We start from the raw sequence: 20,540 nt of genomic DNA on the forward strand, positions 1-20,540 counted from the left end.
CTCCAAGGAAGATTTATTGCCTACCTTGTACAGCAACTATAGTTCAAAATGGTTTTGATTGTGTGGGTGCTATAGCCTGCCTTCCTTGCTCACTATTTCAGAGTAATCGCCTTTGCAAGTCTGAATCAGTTACGCCTGAGGGTATTCTGCGCCAAAAATTTTTTAATTCTGCAAGTTTTATTTGTCAATAAATAAATGCAGAGGCTCCATCATGGCAGTGGGGAGCAAAGGCCACTGGCTGCACGAAGGTGAGAGACCACCCTGCAGCCTCCCCACTCCCCGGGACATGGACTCAGTGGTAAAGCTACACCTGACCCTGACAGCACAAGGCCTGAAATACCCTAGGGCCCTGCCCCTTTGTCCCACACAGAATCCAGGTGTGCGGTGAGAGGATTCTCTCTTCTTCCCCCCTCTACCCCCCCCCCGCATGAGCCCCTTGGATCCTGCCTGCCCCACACCTGGTGTGCCTGGTGCAGGTGGGATCCAAGGAGCTTATGCGGGGGGAGGAGAGAAGAGAATCCAGGTGTGCAGTGAGAAGATTCTGTGTGGGACAATCTAGATGCAGGCAGCTCAGTTAGAGGTCTAGGTGGGATCTGGATGCACAGAAGCTCATTGAGGGGCTCCAGGTGCAGGGGCAAGGGGATGCTGCAGGGGCTTCCAGGTGAAAGTGGTTGGGGCTCAGTGGAGGGGTCTGGGTGCTGGGGGAGTGGGGCTTGGTATGGTGAGGATCTGGGTGCAGCTAGCTGGGGGGGTGTCAGTGGTATGGGGGCTGGATGTGGGGGCTCATTGGGATGTGGGTTTGAGTGCAGGGAGCTTAGTGGGGGTGGTCTGGGTGCAGGGCCAGAGGCAGGGGGTCTGGGTGCAGGGGTTGAGGTTCAATGGGGTGGGATTTGGGTATGGAAGGTGAAGGACATAAATCCACACCGTGTAGAGGTCAAAGCATAGGGGTTTATTACACACAGCGCTGGCGGAGTGTCACCTGGCTTATTAGGCTCAGAGACACTGTCAATCAATTGATTACAATGAAATATATAGATTTTCCATGGGCGGGGGAAAGTGACGGGGTAGGCAGTTCCACACCCCGGGATAGGTTTTGCAGCAAGACAAGATAGCACAATAGCCAATGGTTAAAAGGTTACACAATGTCTCCGCCCATGGTCTCAAGTTAGCAAATTAACATTTGATTAATACTTTGATAAAATGTTATTAGTATAAAATATATATGTTGAATTCTGATTTGGGGTCCATAGGAATGGAATAACTCCTTTGATTGTTCGACAGGTACATGTCTAGGGGATAAAGCAAAGAAACAGTGAAAGCATATGAAAATAGAGATTGTCTCCTTTATGTCTTAAGGCAGGGCATTGGTCCCTTGGAAGGGAGGTGGAAGGGTGCCATATCATTATAGTGACATGTGCCAATATTTCATAAACTCAAGGTTGGATCTGTGGGAAGACTGTTTTCCCTTCAGGAGAAACACAATAGGAACAGGGATCCTTTGTTCAATTTGAAACATTGGATGAAACATAATTATTCAGTTATTGCTTCAACATCTGGCATTTCTACTGACCAAGCAGATCTTAGTAAAGGCAATGTTATTTTGTTTACCCCAGCTTTCTCGTAGCTGATCACTATTAGTTAGGCCTCTGGTCTCCAGACCAAACTCTGGACTTCGGGTCTGAAAAAGAGCTGGCACAATCCATATACCAGGTTGTTATATAACATGCACATGGATTTTAACCCTTCAGAAGGCTAGGGGGCTCTGGATGTATGGGGTGAGGCTTGGTGGGTGTGTGCCTGGGTATGGGAGATCTGGATGCATGGGGCTTAGGCAGAGGGGGAAGCAGCTCCCTGTACAGTGGACCCCCTCATCTGAGGAGCAATGGAGGCAGGAAGCAGGGGAAAATGCTGGGGAGTAGTTTCTGGGGGTGGGTCTGACAGCCCCAGCCACTCCTTGCAGGGAAAGAGGAAATCCCATTCTCTGCCTCCAGCCCACTGGAACTAGCAGCTGATCCTGGCTCAGGTTGGAGCCACTGGCTGGGGTGTCCCCAGCCCTGCAGTGATTTACTTCTCTGCCAGCTGCTCCAGCTGCCTGAAACAGTGTACCTGCATGGCTAGGAAGTGGTGCATAACAGCTCTTGCTGCTTCCTTGTCAGAAAGGAATTTTTCTGTAGGGAAGCGAAGAAATCTGTGGGGAACATGAATTCTATGCACACTCCCCAAGAGTAATCAGTAAGGAAACAGTGGTGTTCAGGCTATTGCTCCCTTTATGCTCTTGGCTGGGAAGCAGGAGGGCAGACAGGAGGTATGCATGCCTACCCCTACAGAGATTTCTTGCCAGAACTCCAAATTTGTATGCATGAACACCAACTTCTTTGGCTATCCCTCAATGCCAGGATGATATCTGCCAAGGGGGTTCATTGGTGAGTTTAAGTGGCTGAGTAACCCAATTCTTGCCCTGCAGATTTTCCCACAGAAGTGACAGGTGTAATCTTGGAGGAGACAGTTGTTGGCTGGAGTGTTGTGCCCTTTCTTTCCTCCTTTATCGCTTCTATCTCATGAGCACATCAGTTTTCCTCAAAGTGAGCTGTGGCTTGGTGTATGGTAGGGTGTCACTGTGTTCTGCACTAAGTCCTCCCAGTTTGTTCAGTTGATGCCTTTTTTTTTTAAATGTACTTTCAGTATGTCTTTGAAATGCTTCCGCTGCCCTCTGCAAGCCCTTCTTCCCTGACTTAACTGAGAGAGGAGTACTTGCTTTGAGAGGTGAGTGTTAGGCATATGTACACAGTGGCCAGCCCAGCAGAGTTGATATTTCATGACCTGCACTCCTATGCTGCTGATGTTGGCTGTAGAGAGAACACTGCTGTTAGTGCATGAACACCAACAGTGTTCTCACCAAATGAGATTAACAGGCAGCAGGTTTAAAACAAGCAAAAGAAAGTATTTTTTCACACAATGCACAGTCAACCTGTGGAACTCCTTGCCAGAAGATGTTATGGTCTTGGCCTTCAACAAGGTTCAAAAAAAGAACTAGGTAGGTTCATGGGGGATAGCTCCCTCAATGGCTAGTAGCCGAGTTGGGCAGGGATGTTATCCCTACCCTCTGTTTGCCAGAAGCTGGGAATGGGCAACAGGGGATACATCACTTGATGATTACCTGTTCTGTTCATTCCCTTTGGGGCATTTGACATTGACCACTGTTGGAAGACAGGATACTGGGCTAGATGGACCTTTGGTCTGACCCAATATGGCTGTTCTTATGCAAGATGGACAAAAGATCTCAAAGAACCATAACAACTGTACAAGGGAAGCAGTCATTCTTTCCCCAGTTTCTTTTGTTAAGTTTCAAGTCCTTATGTGAAAACTTTAGTTTAATAACGTTCACGCCCCTTGTATCAGGCTGAAAAGGAAAGCCTCTATTCCTCTAATTAATTTATGGATAGGATATGGTCAGGGTTAATTTGGACGCTAGTAGGTTGTAATTTATGAACTTAACAAAATAAGATGGTGAACAGCCAAACAGGAAGTATTCAACCATCTAAGCCAGTCTTTGTATCCTCACCTTAGCAACAGAATGCTGCACTATCAAATAAGTCTGTTTCTATACACTAGGGAAATGGAACCACAACAATCTGTTCTGACTTTAGAAACACAAGCTGTGTTCCACTGCCTAAAAAAACAAATCTCTCAAATTGATCAATACAATATGGTGCTTCACAAACATGCTTACCCCAATTAGTTTTAAAGGTTTATATTTTAATTTAAAATATATATTTATATGTTCAAAGCCCAGTACAGACATGAGCCAATAGTCATACCTCCCTCACAGAATTTTTAAATCAACACCATTTTATGAATTGGGAAACTGAGGCAGAAAGATGCAATGTCTTACCCTAGGCCACAGACCAAGTCAGTGAGAGCATCATTAGAAATAAGGAACTCCTGATTCCAAATCTTATTCCTTGTGATCTGGAGGAATGAGAACATGGTCAGATACCTAGTGTGTAAATATGCAGTGTGGATACTCAATAGTTTGAATTGAGACGGATAGAAAACATGTTTTCTGTTACATTAAATTTCTCCTTAAAATGGCCCTCAAGGTCTCAATGAGCTGTTTGTCTGAAAGAGAAGTTACATCCATGGATATCTCTCTATGCTCTATAAGGATATAGCATTAGGGATATATTACCAACTATCTGACCAGGATGGTGATAGTGACTGAAATGCTCAGTGAGATTAGAGAAGCTATTAAAATAAAAAAATTCAATAATGGGGGATTTCAACTACATGTCACCTCAGGACGGGATGCAGGAATAAAGTTTCTTCACACCTTAAATGACTACTTCTTGGAGCAGTTAACCCTGGAACCCACAAGAGGAGAGGCAATTCTTGATTTAGTCCTAAGTGGAGCACAGGATCTGGTCCAAGAGGTGAATATAACTGGACCACTTGGTAATAGTGACTAATATAATTAAATTTACCATCTCTGTGGCGGGGAAAACACCACAGTGGCCCAACACTGTAGCATTTAATTTCAGAAATGGGGACTACACAAAAATGAGGTTAGTGAAACAAAAATTAAAAGATACAGTGCAAAAAGTGAAATCCCTGCAAGCTGCATGAAAGCTTTTTAAAGACATCATAATAGAGGCTAAACTTAAATGTATACCCCGAATTAAAAAAATATAGTAAGAGAACCAAAAAAGGTGTAAACAACAAAGTAAAAGAAACAGTCAGAGGCAAAAAGGCATCCTTTAAAAAGTGGAAGTTAAATCCTAGTGAGGAAAATAGAAAGGAGAATAAACTCTGGCAAACCTATCATTTAAAACAGGTTCTGTACCAAATGACTGGAGGATAGCTAATGTAATTCCAATTTTTTAAAAGGGCTCCAGAGGTGATCCTGGAAATTACAGGCCAGTAAGCCCGACTTCAGTACCGGGATATATGTACTTAGATATTTAGAAAGCCTTTGACAAGGTCCCTCAAAGGCTCTTAAACAAAGTAAGCGGTCATGGGATAAGAGGAAAGGTCCTCTCATGGATTGGTAGGAACAAAGGGTAGGAATAAAATGGTCAGTTTTCAGAAGGGAGAGAGGTAAATAATGGTGTCCCCCAGTGGTCTGTACTGGGCCCAGTCCTAGTCAACGTATTATAAATGATCTGGAAAAAAGGGGTAAACAGTGAGGAGGCAGAATTGGCAAATGATATAAAATTATGAAGATAATTAAGTCTCAAGCAGACTGCAAAGAGCTACAAAAGGATCTCAAACCTGGGTGAAGGGCAACAAAATGGCAGACAAAATTCAATATTTATAAACTCAAAGTAATGTGCATTGGAAAACAATCCCAACTATACATATAAAATGATGGGGTCTAAATTAGCTGTTACTACTAAAGAAAGATCTTGGAGTCATTGTGGATAGTTCTCTGAAAACAACCATTCAATGTGCAGCAGCAGTAAAAAACCAACAGAATATTGGGAATCATTAAGAAAGGGATAGATAAGACAGAAAATATCGTATTGCTGCTATTTAAGTCCATGGTATGCCTACATCTAGAATACTGCATGCAGATGTTGTTTTTTGCCCCATCTCAAAAAAGATATTGGTATTGGAAAAGGTTCAGAAAAGGGCAACAAAAGTGATTAGGGGTATGGAATGGCTGCCGTCTAAGGATAGATTAATAAGGGCAGGTCTTCACTACGGGGCGGGGGTCGATTTAAGATACGCAAATTCAGCTACGCGAATAGCGTAGCTGAATTCGACGTATCGCAGCCGACTTACCCCGCTGTAGGGACGGCGGCAAAATCGACCTCTGCAGCTTCCTGTCGACGGCGCTTACTCCCACCTCCGCTGGTGGAGTAAGAGCGTCTATTCGGGGATCGATTTCTACCCACCAATTCAGGCGGGTAGTGTAGACCTAGCCTAAGACTGGTACTTTTCAGCTTGGAAGAGAGATAACTAATGGGTGATATGATAGAGGTCTATAAAATCATGACTGGTGCATAGAAAGTAAAAAAGGAAATGTTATTTACTCCTCATAACATAAGAGCCAGGGGGTCACCAAATGAAATTAATAGGCAGCAGGTTTAAAACAAACAAAAGGAAGTATTTTTCCCACATAATGCAGTCAACCTGTGGAACTCCTTGCCAGAGGATGTTGTAAAGGCCAAGGGTTCAAAAAAAGAACTAAATAAGTTCATGGAGGATCGCTCCATTAATGGCTATTAACCAGGATGGACAGGGATGGTGTCCCTAGCCTCTGTTTGCCAGAAGCTAGGAATGGGCGACAGGGGATGGATCACTTGATTACCTGTTCATTCCTTCTGGGGCACCTGAAATTAGCCACTGTCGGAAGATGGATACTGGGCTAGATCAGTGGTTCCAAACTTTAACAACCCGTGAACCCCTTTCACTAGAATGTCAAGTCTCCCAAACCCCCTCCTAAAAATTAATATTTCCAGGGATTTTCTTCTTTACCCAAGTATAAATTATAAAAGCAGTGATCTTGGAAATATAAGATTTGTTTTTAGGACATGCTTATTGCACACTATTTATCATTACAGTATTTTTATTACATTATAAAAACCAGCAACACTCTTCCAAGATCTCACTTTCGTAGCTTGTATCACTTTGAATAAGCCTGTTATAAGATGAGGCTCCTATATTTCATCAAGGAGTAACAGATGTTAAACAGCATGAAGGTATTTAAGAAGTCAACTCAAAGAGTTCCTCCTACACAAGTGTTCAGATCTTGAGCAGTCCAGGCAAACACCACATGTTACAACAAAGCTTAAAAACTTGTTCTTCATAATAATTTTGAAAACAATACTAGCTGCCTATTTAAATTTTAAAAACAGCAAAAAATATCCATCTCCCTTTCCATTTCTTATAAGAAGTCTTGAAGTTTAAATCTCCTCAGTGTGATAGATATGCTTGCTTTGATCTGCTAAGCTCTTGGAAGTCCAGGGGCTCTGGGCTGCTGGCCCCGTGCTGCCCAGGGTCCCTAGGGACAGCTCTGTCCACCATTAGGGAACCCCCCCAAAAAAACTCTAACATTTCACAAACCCCTGTTCGGGAACCACTGGGCTAGATGGACTTTTGGTCTGATCCAGTATGGCTGTTCTTATGGATTAAGTATTGCATTTTTAAAAATAAAAATAAATAAAAGCTAAAATCCACAAGAACACTGTTCTTGAGAGGCAACCCAGTTTCTGTAGCTTCCCACATGTTTTTAGTGGTCATTCCTGCAACCAGACAACTCTTCCTGTAGCTGTCTACTCCCTTATGTTGTAGCTTATATATCATGTATTCAGGCTGGGCTGGGCTGCAAGGCCAGTACTGTTTCTCACTGATCCAGTGCAAGGCAAGTTCTACAAGCCAGCCGCACCTTTCAGTAGCGCAGAGAGGCGTTCCCTCTAAAACATGCCTACTAGAAGGCACTGCACAAAGCTCAAACAGTGTTAATTAAGGAACAGCATGCTTGATCAGTCCTCCTTCCTGCTGCTCATGAATGAGACAGCAGGAGGCCCTGAGCAGCCTCCCCTATCCACCCACCTGCTTATATTATGGGGATGTAGCACTCAAGTGGTTAGAGAAGGGGTCTTGGAATCAAAAAGTAAATTTAGTACATCTGGAATTCATTGTAACCAATCTATAAAACAGCACTGTAAGTGCCACTGGTATAGGGATATCCAACTGGATTCTACCCATCTTATCTTTCACAAACAAGAAGAAAGATCCATAAATTAACTTGCTACTATTCTGTTGTAGATCCTCAAGGCAGAATCTACTTATTCCATACATTAAAAGATAATTTACAGACCAAAATAGTACTTCAGTAAATGTGGTTTGGAAGATATGAACAGTAACAAAGGGCTACCTACCTGCAGTCAAAATGTACATCAGCTTCTCCACATAGCTAAGCCCTTGAAGTGATGCTGTCCTGTCAGCTCTACAGATTTTTCAGATCCATCTATGGGTCTACAGATAAGATGTAGTCTATGGGGAAAACCCTCTATCCTCTCATTCCCACCACTCCTGCGGATAGCAAACCAATCATAGCTGCTACAGACTGACAAACCCTCTGGTTCCTCAGGCTGCATAGTGTACAGAGCTCTATCCCCTCTCCCAACCCCCAAACATAAACAAAAGACTGAGGCTAGTGAATAGCTCAGTCTGCTGCTACCTACTGGTTCTGCAGCTTTTTGTGGGCTCCCCCGCCCCCGGCCCTAAGGCAGAGCTCGCCATCTTACCTTGGGAGTCTTCTAGGAAAGGCCCTGACAGCCTATTCTACATACCAGTTTCAAGAGCCTCTCTTCCTTCCTGCTCTCTCCCCCAATGTCCAATATTCAAAAGGTTGGTGGCCTATCATTCCCCAGCCCCACAGAGATTGCACTAGGACCTTCAGGGGAATGCACACTGCTCCCTCACCCAGGAAGGCTCAGTCCCATAGGCAGATTGAGCTCAGGGACCTATTCCAATGCTGCTGGCCTAGGGTAGCTCCTACCTACCTGCTGGGGAAAGGCCCTATCAGCAGAGGCCCTGCCCATAGGATGCAACTTCCCCAGGGCCAGCAGGGCAGGAGCTGGCTGAGCTCAATCTGTCCTCCAATCCTACAGAAAGGATGCCGAGATGTTCAAGGCAAGGGGACAACCCCATCACAGCCATCTCCTCCCTACCAATCCTCCAAACACTGGAGATGGAGGGGCAGCTGGGCATCCTCTGAGGACAGGATGAAAAAGGGAAAGGCAATCAGGGCTTTCCCCAACAGATTACTAAGGTAAGAGAAATAACTGGGTCTGGGGGTTCAGTACCACCAGCACATGAGGGAGGAAGGGGAGGCAACAGAAGATACCTGGTGTTCCTCCGCAGTTGCCTATTCAGGGGAAGCTGAGGACACTGGGAGCCTCAGCTTCTGATATGGGCCTTATAGGCCTCCCATTGCATCCACACACAGGGTTTCTGTCTGATGTGGGTGGAGATACTGACAGGAGCAGACATACGCACAGGATGTTTATTGGAGAGATGGGACTCAATATATGCAAACCCCATCTTTTCTTTGGGCTTTGCCTATAAACAGTAGGGCCTGAGATATGTATTCCCTTTGCTCATGTATCTTGAGCTACTGCTGTAGGTGATGCGAGGTGTGCATTGAATGACTAGCGTAAAAGAGGAGATGTTATCAGAATGGGTACATGTAGAAGCAAGTGTGGACATGGGTGTATAGAATGAGTGGCTACATGTTTTCAGTGTCTGGTGCAGATTAGGATAGGTGGAGTAGGCTTTGTTTAGGGGAGTATGTGTAATGAGTGTCAGTGGAGAGACAAACTGGAGTGGAAGTGGATGTGGAATGAATGCTAGTTCAGATTTATATCATGTGTGTAAGCAGGGCAAATAGGCAAGGAGTGTAAACTTGATGTGTATGCAAATATATGTAAATTAGATCAGACTGCAGCTCCCCCCCCCCCTTTGTGAATGTTGGCAGGTGTGGTGATGAATTGACTTTAATTTTGAAGATAAAAACCCCCACAAACTTGTGCCGTCTATGGACAATCCTTTGCTTCCAGATTAGTTTTTGGAAGTTATTCCCAATTCACATTTTTCTCACTGAATTTTAATGCATACATTACAAGGATAATAACTAGGGCTGGTATTAAACATTCAGAATCTGCATAGTTTTTTTAAGTAATAAATTTTGTTGTACTTAAATCTTTTTCTTTAAATAACTTTGCCGTAGTATTCCTTATTTAGTCTAAAGAAGACCAAATTATATAGTTCCAATTTGCTCTTTTGCACTAGACTTGTTTTAGGTTGCTTTTCTTAAAGTATCATTTTTGGTGTGGCCTCCAAAAGGAATCTATCTATTTTGTCTAGAAGATTTGCATTGGGTTTGTTTAGTCTGGAGACAAGAACACTGAGGGGGAACAGGATAACAGTTTTCAAGTGCATAAAAGGTTACAAGGAGCGTGAAAAATGATTCTCTTTAATCTGAGAATGGGACAAGAAGCAATGGGCTTAAATTGTAGCAAGGGAGGATTAGGTTGGACATTAGGAAACGCTTCCTAACAGTCAGGGTAGCTAAACACTGGAACAAGTTGCCTAGGGAGGTTGTGGAATTCTAATTGTCATTAGAAGTTACTCCAGGGGGTGAGAGAGTCATGTCTGAGGCCACTGGCCCCACCGATCAACTCCTCCCCCTCCCTCCCAGTGCTTCCTGCACACCACAGAACAGGTGTTTGGTGGCATGCAGGAGGTGCAGGGAGGACAGAGGCAGGGAAGAGGAGGGGCAGGGGTGGAGCAGGAGTGGGAAGAGGTGGGGCCTTGAGGGAAGGGGTGCAGTAGGGTAGGGCCTGGGGCTAGTCAGGAGTAGAGCACTCCCAGGGAAAATTAGAAGCCAGCTTTGGGGCCGGTGAAAAATTGTAAATCAAAATGGGGTCCTTAGGTTGCTAAAGTTTGAGAACTGCTGGTCTAGTCATTATGTAGTCTTTCCTTGACTGCAGGGGACTGGACTAAATGACTTATGGAGGTCCCTTTCACTCTTGCGTGCAATTTGGATTCTAGAATCAGAAATGATACTACGCTGCAGTAACACTAAAGTGCAAGTTGTGTAAGAGCCACACCACTCATCCCATCTGTGAAAGGGACATCTTTGATCATTATTTCTGTGTCCCCTGGGGCATTAGGACTTGTTACATTTGTCAAGCTGTCTGTAGTGTCTCACTAACATGAGTGCAAACCTCAGGGTAGCATGTTACAAACCAAGGCACAAACCCCAAACTGGTTGGAAGTTAGATACTTAGATTTCACCAGCCAAGCATAGCAGGGAAGAGTGTCTGTGCATGTCTCCTTTGCATGGCTGGGGGAATCAACCAACAAAGTCTCTTATTCCCTGTTGTTCCACAATGGCTTGTCTGGAGTTTATAGGCCTTTTGTTGGAGAGGAGAGGACAACTCTTGTAGTAAACTAGCCTTTCATACTTGGTAATGCTTCTCTCCTGACTGTGGAGGTTTACAGTTTTAAAGCCAACACAAATATTGCCTTATAGTATTTGTATCTCATGTTATAAGTGAAATTATGAAATGCTTGTGAGTTGCTGTATACATTAAAGTCTTAAAATAGTTATTAGATTCATAAAAATGTGTTAACAGTAACATAGGTGAGCCAGACTGGTTTCCAGCTATGCATTTAGCAGTGTTCAATGAGGCCTTGGGGGACTTGGCATGAGCTGGCAGCTGGTTTGCCAGCATCATAGCATTATTTTGCCACAGACGAGATTACTTCATATTTCTGCTAGGATGAAAGTTGTTTGTCTCAACTCATCTTCATTATACTTGCTTTACGTAAAATTTGTGTAAAATGGATAATTCTCTCCTAAACGTAAGCTGAATCAAAGGGGAAGGGCTCCACTGACAAAATTGTGAGAAAGCTTGCTCCTACCGCTGCAGTACCCATATGTAAATGGAATTTGATAAAGCAAAAACTAAGTTAGTACATAATTATGTTTTTCAGTTGCAGATGAAAATAAACTTGGACAACACTAAGGCAAGTGTGTTTTGAGATCTATTAGTCTTCCTGATAATGCCACTAAACAAGAGCATTGAATGCATACAAAGCATCCAGAATTGTTATATTAGGACATATTTCAGCATCTATTTAATACTATATTTGATATATTATAGCAAGGGTGGCACCTGAGCCATCATAAACCATCTGTTAGAGAAAAAAAACCAGAAATATAAAACTGTTTTAAGTATGGGTTGCTAGGATTTTATTACTTTCCTGCTAGCAGGGACTGTCCTTCAACAAGATGCTAAATAAGAATCTAGAAACATAGCAAAATTTTGAACTAGACTAATAGCCAGGAACATATGAAGAGGAAAGAGAAATGCTCTTAAACATTTTCAATATATATAGTTTAAATTGCACAGTAACTTTTCAGCATTGACTCCAACCCATTAAATGCAATGCACATGAGTGTACTCCTTCCAGATAATCACTTCATTTCTTATTTTGATATAGGCAGTCTAAACAGTAACGTACTAGAGTTTGACAGGCCAAGCTTAACAATAGGCCTGGATAGGCTAACTGGAGACTACATCTGGGAGCTTTGGATCTAGAAGCACGAGCCTCTACTTCTTGATCAAGAAGACCAAGACCAGAACCATGAACTGGGAATCAGTAACAGACTCAGTCTATGTATGGGCTGGCTGCTGGAGGGCAACAAAGTTACTACAGTATTACCCTAGGTTACACAGGATTTGACATAATTCATTATAGGTATTTGCCTATCAGACACTCACCTTTATACTGATTTAGAATCAGACAGGATGTAGAGTACAATTTTGGGGTTCTTCTTCCTCTCCTCCTCACCCCTAGCATGTTAGCACATTGACTACTGACCACAGAATTGTGAAGATTTATACCCCAATAAGTCTCATGTACATTCTTTAGACTTCTAGAACACAATGTGATTTCACCTCACCTGAATTTGTTTTCTTATGAATTTTAAGCAGGTGCTACAATAGCTTCTACATCTAAAAAGCATCATTCACCATTTCCCCGCCCCATCCAATGAGCTATTCAAAAATCTGTTATTGAGCTAATAATTTCGTCATGTCAGGATTGTGGTGTAACCTGTTCAGCTTTAGGGCTGAGGTTCCTGCCCCCCTTAGTTACTGTAACTTGTTCAAGACTTGTACTAGTCTGTTTCTGTGAAAGCAGAATAGAAAAGCTAGCCAGGTTTCCATTTTTAACATCTAAACTTTAGTCTACCTTCTGAACACTGAATAAAACACATTTAATTCTCCAGCTAAATCCTGTTCCTAGGTTATTAAATTCCTTCCAGTATCTTAGTGGTCAGATGTCTTTTTGCAGTCCATTTATTTAAAGAAACTTTCACTGGCTTTATTCACTTCCTAGGTAATCCTTTTTCCTCACAATACATTTTGGATGTATTGATTCATTTTTACACCCTTTCAGGTTTGATTCATAATCCTCTTCATCCCCTTTTGACATATACAGTATACTATGACACCGTGTTCCTTTTCCTTAATACAATCTATGAATACTTTATTCACATTGAGTAGACAAAGAATTAGTGATATGTGCATTTCCAGGATTTGATGTTTATGCGAGTTTCCATATCAGATCAAACTAATGGTCCATCTAAGCCAGTAACCTGTATGATACTGGTCAACACCAAATTCTTCAGAAAAAAGTGATAAAACCCATAACTATCCATTATGGGTCAACTTGCCCTTATAGGAAGTGTCTTCAACACCAGACAATTATAAGTAATGCCTCATACTGAGAGGCATTATATCCCTTATACATTGTTTATGGGGGGAGGGCACACACACACACACGGAGATGAACTTGCACCCTTTCTTTCCCCCACTGAAGCACAAAGGAAGAAAAAAAATGAAATTGTGATTGTTAAAGCTAATTGAATTTTGAAAAAATATTTGGAAAATTGTTTTGAAAAAAGCCATTTCCAACAAAAATATTGTTTTGGAAAATTTTTGACTACCTCTAATTTGTATGTCTTATGGAAAAAGGTGTTTATTGGCATGGATGTGTAAACTTTTAATTTCTAAGATTTTGGCTTTAATGATTGTGACAGATATGGCAATTTCCTTCAATAGCTTTGGGAGATCTTTCTGTATAAGTTTGTGTATCACTGTGGGCCAGGGATTGCATGCAATTTCATGGGGGAGGGTATCCACAGTTCCTCCAGGAACCAAGAACAGTGGCATCTGCTTAGACAAATTCACTCAGGTTGCATCACCCCCAGAGAAATACCACCTCCTGGAGAGGCTCACACATACTACTTCAAACTGGATTATCCAGAGCTCAAGGGACGACAAACAAAACAAAACAAAACCACACAACAACTTTTGGTTAGACCCTGAGTTTAAATTGGCTCAAGGCCTTTTTCACTCAGCAAATTGACAGGACATTCTGTCTGGTGGCGGTGGGGGGCGGAAAGCGCGCAATGCTTCCAGGGAAGGATTGGAAGGACTTTTGGCCTATTGAGGCTCCATAAGACTCATGGGTGATTTCTGGTAAGCTTTTAGCATTCATATAGGAACTTATTGTATGCTTTTTCTACAATGCTTTCACCTTAAGAATAAAGGTGCTTACTCATGAAGAATTGGGTGGTAACTTATCACTTCTGGCAATTATAGCTGTTCACAGCCTTCAAAGAGAAAGCACACTGCAGCCACTGGCCAGTTTAGGCACTCTTGAGTTCTTGGGATATCACAGTGAAATGTGATATCCCAAGTAGGCAGTGAAATGTGAAGCCTGGAAAAAACATCGGGGGAGAGAAAGGAGAGAGATAAGAAGTCTCTGCCCAAGTGAGGTCATGGCTGATGAGCTAGAGGTCTAGGGTGGGTGTCCTCTATAGGTCATGGAAGGAGAATATAGGTGAAGTTGCCTTGGATTGTGGCAATGATGTCTTGTGGCAGTGAGTGTTACAGTTAATTATGTATAGTGTTAAATAAGTATTTCTTTTTATCAGTTTGGTGCCTTTGAGTTTATCCCTTTAGGTACACAATTACAGTCAAATAAGTGTATGAAAAAGATTAACTATTATGACCTTCTTAAAAAAAAGGAATCCCAGTCCTTCCCCTCTTTCCTCACATCACTTCTGTAACCCATCCCTAGGTGAGAACCAAAGGTTAATTGTGGAGAGCTGGTCAGGCTTTTACATTGACCAGCTGGTAACCACGCATGTCCTCAAACCATCTGATTCCATGGTGCTTATTAAAATAAATATGAGTCAGTATCAACTTTATTTTAAAATATCAAGCTATATTACTATTATTAAACTAAAACTAAAGTATACAGCTATTAAAACAAGGTCAAATTAATAGGTTGGTCTCAGTAGACAGTGTTTTCATTAATGACATGTATAATGGAGTAGAAGGGGTTGTAAGCATTTTTGGAGGACAGAATTAGAATCCAAAAGAAACTTGACAAATTCTCCAGTTTGTCTGAAATCAACAAGATGAAATTCAATGGAAACAAGTGCAAAGTACTCCACTGATGCAGGGGAGAGGGGGAATCAAATGCACAAACACAAAATGGAGAATAAATGGGGAGGCAGTAGTACGGCTGAAAATAATCTGAGGGGTTATAGATGATCACAAATTGAACATGGGCCAACGTAAGACCATTGCAAACACACACACCCCAATATCATTCTGGGATCTATTAACAGGAATGTTGTATATAAGACACGAGGTAATTGTTTCACCCTGTTTGGCACCCCAAAGAATTTTACCAAACAAAAAAGCCCCACAATCAAATCTAACTTGAGCTAGTTTTAAAAAAAAACAACTGAAAATGAGTTGTCTAGTATTTAAACAATGATCTCAGAGCCGATAATAAAGCTTCTGCCTAACACTTCAGTGCTTGTGTAATGGCCAACCCTTCCTTCTAACCCTGCAGAAATATAATAGACTTCAGAAGAACCTTTTATGGTAAGCATAAGTTTAACTCTTGTGTACCAAAATGTACATATGATATTTTAAACATATCACAGAACAGTAATGAAAGTTCTGAGACAATATTTAGGGCATTTTAAACATTGTGGAGGAGGAGAGGAGAGTAATACTGGCATGGAGACCCAGTGAACTCTGAATTGAGAGGCCCATATTCTGAAGGGATATTTTCTTTTCCTCTCTGATGTTTAATGTCATTTGCTGATTGCAGGCTGTTTTGTTATTTCACCTGGGACCCTGACAGTGGGAGAAACAGCCAAAAGACCTTGGCCAGAGGCAGGAGCAGTGCCAGGGTTTTTGCCACTCCTCTTCTGAGCATTCGGCAGCAGGGGTCCTTCCACTCCACGTCTTTGGGGCACTTCGGCAGCGAGTCCCGGAGCGAGTGAAGGACCTGCCGCCGAATTTCTGCTGAAGACCCAGAGCGGAAGGACCCCCCTCCCCCCGCCGCTGAATTTCCGCTGAGGGCAGCAAAATGCTGCCCCCCAAATCCTGCCGCCCTAGGCGACCACCTAGGGTCGCCTAGTGGAAGTGCCCTGGCCAGAGGTTTGAGTGTTGGCCTGCTAGAAAGATGTGACCTGCAAACCCCCTACAGTGGGATAATTGACTCACATGCATGCTCCCCACAACTCCTAAAGGGGGGGGGTCAAACTATGGACAGTGTAGAGACACCTCCATGTTTGATCTTGATAGGTGTCTATACAGATATGCTTGCACACAACCGCACCCAACAATTGTAGAATAAAGACAGTGGGGCATCTCATTAGAGGACGACAAGATAAGGGGTTCACAAACTCTTCATCTCTCAAATTTCTAGACTCGCATGGAGCAGTGGCTGGAACTGCAATCAAGGAATCAGATGTTGCTGCTGACAAAGCACTTCTCACTAGCTGGCCTCCTTTCAGTTCAGGGAGAGACTGGTCAAAGGCTGGAATGGCCTGATTTGCTGACATCATGATCTCTACTCCCCCAGGAAATCAGAGTTAGGGATTCTGGAACATCAGACCTTACCCTTGATTCTTGTGGTTTTCAATCATTGCTTACTAGGCCTTACAGCACCTCCCTCCAAGGCCTTTGGACAAATCAGGTCCAAAGCCAACTTTGAAGCCATGCAGCTTGGTCCAATAAAATTCAAATTAAGTCATCCTTAGCTAGCATAATTTTTGATAAAGCCCTGTTTGAGCCACCAATTTATTCAGTGTATTGCATGCCAGAAAGACTCATGACCCCACCCCCAATTCCCAGTATCAAAAATACCGAACATAAAACCTTTGAGGGAACTGGTATGTCCTTACCTGAGTCCTAAGATGACACTGTCAGTGTATAGGACATTAAATGCAAACTCCTATAAAACCAACCACTCAACCTTCTTCCATCAGCAAAATTAGAAGTAACCTTGGGCATTTTATGAGTAGGGTTGGAAGGAATGGATTTTTAATTAGTAAATGCTGATTTCACTGTACACAAACTGAAAGTATTTCTATCAATAATTGAAAAGTTACTGATAGGCAAAGGTAGAAAAATGCTGCTTGAGAACTTAGAGTTGGATTTTAAGAATATTTACTTGGTACTTTTTGGCATTTGATATTTACATGTGTTTTAATGGTTATGAACCTAACTTTTTCAATCTCAAAATCTATTATATGACCTGTCCATAATTTCCTGCAACTGTGAAATTTTATTAGAAAAAAAATGCTTAAAAATAAATACTGCCAATTATAAAAAAACTTCTGCTAAAAAAAAAAAAAACAACAAAACCCACACTTACTGATGACAAAGGTCAGGTTTTTTTACTGAGAAGTTACAGCAATCAGTTTTTCAGGTGAGGGCATACCATTGCTTTATACAATGCCATTGCATTTTAATTAGGCTAGACTATGGCTTTGAATACACTGGGAGGAGAGGGCAGAGCTGACATACTGCCAGTACAGCTAAGCCAGCATGGGTATTTCTTAATATACTACTGGTAACAGCCAGAAGCAGATAACTAACTCCCAGAGCGGAGATGAAATTCTATGCAATGAGCGCATGAGGTACAGTCCCTCCTGGGTCTTCCCCTGCCTCGGCGCTGCTTACACCTACACTCCTGTCCTTACTCAAGGCTAGGCCTATGGGCACACTGCTACCCAGTATTCCTCCCACCTACCCCCTTCGGACACAAACTAATGTTTCCAATCCATAGAAAATTCTTCTATTTTTAAGATATTTTCATCCCCAAACAGTCAAAATTAAGATTCAAATGTTCCCATTCATTTCAATGGGATTTTGACATCTTCCATTAAAATTTCTAACAACCACCCCCACCCCCCAACTAACCTATAGTTAACCAAGGAAGATTGACAATGTATTTTTTTAAATTTATAATACATAGGTTTCCTTTTAGGAAATGCCCCTGCTCTCACATCATGCAGAATGGCCTGCAAGTCCAGTTATCACTTGGATGAGTGTTACCAGAACTAAAGGATCAGGCTTATCCAAATTAATTTTGGAATATATATTTGAAAATAAAAATCTACATCCTACACATAAGTTAAACACGAACAATAAACAGTTCAACCTAAATACTCAATTATTCTTTCATGAGTCAGGCCTTGAGGAAGAAGAACACTATCATGTGTAAAGACAAACCTGTTCCTCCAGTTGTTTGTCATGCTTATTGGACATAATAAACTTGGTGTGCTGGAGGCTATAATTAATCTCTACTAAATCAACACCCCTCCTATGATAGCTTGTCTACTGAGCTGTCTAGTGACACTTAAGTCTTTAGTAGATAAATAGTGATTTGTTATAATCATGCAGCCTGTCTTTCCATCTCATTTTCAATAAGATAGAGTAGCTTTTCTATATATCTTGTCCTAGTCTCACAGTCTTTATCACCACCCACTGTCCCATAACATTGGCTTACTGTCACTGCTCTGTAACAGAGTTCTGCAATCAACTTCCTGCATGAGTTTGAACAATTTTAGATTCTTCTGAATCTGATTATTCTTCTGTTCTGTCTGGATTGCTCAGTGTGTTTTTAACTAGATGAGGCTGGGTAATGGCAATGCTCCTTAGCTCCCCATTGTGAGATCTTCAGAGGAGAGGATCGGGGGGGCCAGTCTATAATCTCATTTTCTGTAATTTAAAAAAAGGATGTTATTGAATAATGTATTGTGGTTGTTTCTCCTCCAATGAGAGGAATTTATCAGGAGTATTTTATACCTATTAAACTTTATAAAATAAAAAATACTAAGTTGAAACTTCAGCAATAAACTATTGGTGGGCCCTTCTTTAGCATGTATAAGCCTGTCAATATTATTTGTATTACGATATGGCCTAGGAGGCCTAGTCATGATTCAGGACTAAAATACCCCCAAGGAATTTACATTCTAACTACCAGACAAGGGACAATAGGCGGCTACAGACAGATGTAAAACAATTAAACTATGTTGTCAACATGATAAACAGACCTCAGTTCACCAGCAACCTAACCATTGTCAAACTTTTTGGAGGCATTGTAACAGGGTTTACTTACCACTGGAGATCCCCCTTGTTACTGTGACTAGGGATTAGGTCTGTCTGGATTGATATCCCCTTCTGTCACTCACTTACACCACAGCCCCTCTTGTTCACAAGTTGCAATGCTGTTGCTTCTTCTTCCTGTTATCTCTCCAGCCAGATTACTATATGCATTTCCCTGCTGAGGTAGCAAAAAAAAAAATCTCACAAGACCTGCTGTCCTGGTAAATCTTTCTAGTCAAAAGAGTGCTACTTTTCCAATGACTAGTAGGGGAACCTGAGCCCAAGAATTACTCCAGATTCCAGCCCAAGGACCCTACAATCAGCACCCAAGGTTTATATGGTTTCAACCCTTACAACCATTTCCTTGAGTTTCTTCTACTGTTCTCTGGAAGTTCTCTTCACAATCATCCATTCTGGTAAACACGTATTTGCTATATCAATATCCCAGATCTTCTAACTTGCCCTGACTTCTTCTTTCTCTTCTGATTTTCACATAGCAGTTCAGTGTGCTGCCTTCCTGACTTTATACAAGCCCTGCCTGTTTCTGACCAGATGGGCTCCATCTTCAATTAGTGCTTCTCACTTCCCCTACCAGGTTAATTAGCCTATTCTGAGTCACCTTCACACATTCAGAGATGACATGGAGTAAACAAGTATCAGAGGGGTAGCCGTGTTAGTCTGAATCAGGCAGGATGGAAAAGGAAAGCTTAAAGAGGAATTTGAAAGAGGATAATGGAGTAGGTGTAAATATGTTTACAGGGAGCACCTATCAAGCGTGAGGGGCAGCGTGGGAGAAAGCATAAATTTAACAAGTGGATGAAACATCAGCATTCTGGGCAAGACTGCATTTGTCAAAGCCAGAGAAAAGTATGTTGAAGTAATCAAGACATGAGATGATGAAAACCTTGGAGGAGAGTTGTGGCTGGATAGGAAAGGCCTTATCTTAGAGATGTTATGCAGAAAAATCAGCAAGATTTAGATATAGCCTGGATGTGAGGATCTTTCCTGGTGAGAGGTCTGAGTTGAAAATGATGCTCAGGTTATGACTATGAATGAAAGGCAAGATGTTGGTGTTGTCCACAGGAACCAACAAGGAGGTAAGAGGGAGGGGAAATTCAGAGCTCTTTTAACCACATTGATCTTGACCTGGGTGCTAAACCTCCACCAAGAAACATTAGAGCTGAGAGAACAGTTGGGGGGGGAGGGGAGTCTATGAATATTCATTCAAATTTAAGAAATAATTTCTATTTGTTTGGATAGAGTATCTTGTTAGATTTCCATGACACTCCAGTGGTCAAGCTTCGCTAGCATGAAAATTCACAAAATGCAAGATGAATGCTAAAACATCCACCAAAATCAAATTTTAAATTGTGGATTTGACGGCAATATTCTAAATTTGATCAGTGCTGGCTAGTTACATAAGTCATCCATTCAGGAAACAGAAACAATAGCATGTAACTTATGCAAGTAACCAATAAAGCACACATTTAAAAGTTCAGATATTGAAGGTTTGCAATGTACTGTTTGCTAGCT

The sequence above is a fragment of the Malaclemys terrapin genome, chromosome 14 (genome assembly GCF_027887155.1).
Source record: "Malaclemys terrapin pileata isolate rMalTer1 chromosome 14, rMalTer1.hap1, whole genome shotgun sequence".
NCBI lineage: Eukaryota > Metazoa > Chordata > Testudines > Emydidae > Malaclemys > Malaclemys terrapin.